This window comes from Cetorhinus maximus, chromosome 23, assembly GCF_964194155.1.
Source record: "Cetorhinus maximus chromosome 23, sCetMax3.hap1.1, whole genome shotgun sequence".
Taxonomy (NCBI): Eukaryota; Metazoa; Chordata; class Chondrichthyes; order Lamniformes; family Cetorhinidae; genus Cetorhinus; species Cetorhinus maximus.
This window is the reverse complement of record NC_135901.1, coordinates 59105923-59109147: the sequence shown is the minus strand read 5'-3', so window position 1 is coordinate 59109147 and position 3225 is coordinate 59105923. Positions and strand designations below refer to the sequence as shown.

The window sequence follows — 3225 nt, the reverse complement described above, 5'->3', positions numbered from 1 at the left end:
TTACCTGAGACAGGGTCCAGTTTGATAGACACGTGGCAGGTTCTACTGGAATAATAGCTGAGACAGAGTCTTGTGAAATGCAAATAAAAACATGTTCTAGTTGTCTATAACCAGAGACAAGCTCTAATGCAGTGTCAACTGGGGCATGGCTTATTGTAACTTTGGTCGAGACCTGCTTCAGTGCAGTCATGACTGAGATAGTGCCAACTGTATTATGGCCATAGTCCAGTACATTAACAACTGAGATTGAACCAGTTACAGAAACAACTGAGAGATGACCTTCTCTAACATGATTAGAGACATGTCCTAGTGTAATAGGAACAGAAACGGCATCTAAGTTAATATGAACAGAGACAGTGCCAAATGCAGTAATAACTGAGACCGCTTCTGCTTCATGTGATGTAGGCAATCACGGTTCCACTGCCACCCACTGGTCAATCTTTGCTACCGCAGATGTTGTGGAAATGTCGATCCCATTTACAAGGGTTAAAATCAGAAATAATGGAAAACGTAGTCGGCAGGATTTGAACCTGCGCAGGGTAACCCAAATGGATTTCGAATCCATCGCCTTAACCACTCGGCCACGACTACAGATGTTGGCAATAGGCCTGTATTATTTATATGAAGTTATAGAATGGTTACAGCAGACAAAGAGGACCTTCTGCCCGCCCTGTCTCTGTCACAACCTAGCCGGGCATGCACGCGCGTTATTTCCTATGTGAAAATTCAGGGAGATCCATGTTGTTTCCTCCTGGAGCCTCAGCTTGTTCTGAATTTCAAGTTGTGGAAGGTAATCGACCTACAAAATCCACAAGGTTGTAATGCCTTCCTCTCAATCATCAATAACATCATTCACATCTTCCACTTCTTTGCTGCACCTCTTTCCAAACATTGCAAACTCCACTTGCATCGTTCATCCTGATATTTTTCTCTTTGACATTTTAATATGAAGTTGCACAACCAATGTTAATCAAGGTTGTGTTGGTGAATATGTGTCCAACCCCTCGGGGAACTGAACCGCATTGACACACACAGAGGAACCCACACCGACACATACAACGAGAGTGACAGAGGCCGAAGGAGAGACAAACACCCAGAAAGCAAGGATGTCACTAACTTGGCCAATTATTGTTCCATTTCAGACTCCAAATGTAGTGAATGTTTGCAGATGAACTGAAGTCAGAAACACGGGGGTGTTTGGGTGGTTTTCTTTTTCATTTGACTGATAATTTATTCTGCAGACAGTTTGTGTCAATCAGGAATGAGAAGAAGGGGAGTTGGCACGATTGAAACCACGTGGAAAAACGCCTCAACCATTCGGCCAGGACAACTGGGTAAAGGCTGCATATTGTTTGTTTAAAATAATAGAATGAATACAGAGAGTTCCAGTGAAAGAAGGTCTTCCAGTCCGTGTCATTGCCCCACCTTTTCCCAGTCAACCTGGGATTTACACTGTCTCTCCTCATTCTTCCAAATGAAATACAACATTGCACAGATCAGCTGCTCCTTCACCGCACAGAGAATCTTTTGGAAGCGTCTCAAATAACAAAGCACCAGAAAGTTTGGCAGCGGTGGGAGTAAAGCCCAAATCACCAGAGAGATTGGAACCTGAACCAGCGGCTGAGCCCGCTCGGCCTCACTACCACATTCAGATTAGACACAAACATTGGCACTGAATTAGGACATAAAAAATAATGTTCAGGAATTGGCCATTCGGCCCCTCCAGCATTCTCAGTTACTTAATAAGATCATCTGAAAACTTCAATCATCCTCCGCTTTGTAACATCCAGAAGTTTAGTTGCTGGACAGTCTCCACTCAAAATAAAGAGAGAAATGTCCTGTTAACTGCTTTTTTTTTTGCTGATATGAAGTCAGAGAACTAACATGGATAATGTTTGGGTGGTGAAAATGGGAAACTGAACCACATTGACACACACACAAAATCACAAATATGTGTGTTGTTAAGATTTGAAATTGTGCTTATTTTGACACTGCCTTTCAATGTGCAGAAAGTGGAGATGTGATCAGCTTATAGCTCAGAATATGTACAGCAAGAATGTACATAACAGGCTGATGCTCACGGTGTCTGTTTGAACTCGGTGAGCTGCATCTAACGATTGAGACCATTTATTTGTCGTTCAATGAGACCGGTTCCAAATTCTGTCCTGGAAATGATAAGAAAACTCGCTGAATTTGCTTATTGTCTTGAATTCAAAGCATCACATAGAAGATAAGAAAGTTCATCTTAACCGTGGTGTTAGGAAACATAAAATGACAGAAAGTTACAGCAAAGATAGAGGCCATTCGGCCCTGTGTGCTGCTTCCAAAGAGCAGTGTGATTGGTTGATCTGAATGATATTCGTCATTTAGGAAGAATGGGCAAAAAGGAAAATGAGGCGGGGTCGCGCTTTTAATAAGGAATGAGATCGGTACATTAGTGAGAGAGGATCTTACATTGAAGGATCAAGATGTAGAATCAGTTTGGGTGGAGCTAAGAAACAGCAAGAGGCAGCAAACATTGGTGGGCATTGTTTGTAGGCCGCCAAACTGTAGTCGAGTTTACTTTTACAAACTTCACCAAGGACAAGTTTCTTTGGCCAAATGGTCTGTGTCGGATGAACACAAGTGACGTATTCAGCCAATGAGAAGAACCTTTGCTGTTCGCTGGAACATGAAATCGATACTTTCCTCCTTTAAGACAGTTCTTAAAGCCTCCCCCTTTGACCAAGCTTTTAGTCATCTGACCGATTATGTGGCTCAGTGTCACACTTTGTGATAAAATACTCCTGGGGAACGCCTTGCGACGTTTCATTAGGAAAAAGGAGCTTTATAAATATAAGTTGTTGTTGTAGTCCATACGTAGAAAGATACAAACTACTCTTGTCTCTTTCATCCTGATATTTTTCACTGTAACATTGAAATGTGAAGTTGCACAACTAATGTGAATACAGTTTGTTCTCGTAAAAATGTGTTCACCTCCTCGGGGACCTGAACCACATTGACCCACACAGAGGAACACACACAGAGATATACACCGAGACTGACAGAGGCCTAAGGGGAGACAAATGCCACAGTGAAATCATGTCACCAAATTGGCTCAGTTTTGTTTTTTCCAATTCCCACTGAAGATTTGCAGAAGGGTGAAAAATGAATGGAAATAAGAGATCAGGGGTGTGTTTGGAGCGTTTTTCCTCGATTCAAAAGATAATTAATTCCGTCTGCACG

General features: G+C 42.2%; 1 non-coding gene across 1 annotated transcript; it reads right to left on the bottom strand.

The window, feature by feature from the left end:
- Positions 1 to 509: 509 nt before the first annotated feature.
- On the bottom strand, positions 510 to 591 carry trnas-cga (transfer RNA serine (anticodon CGA)). Its single transcript has one exon. It is a non-coding gene; the product is annotated as a tRNA-Ser (tRNA).
- Between the last annotated feature and the right edge of the window lie 2634 nt (positions 592 to 3225).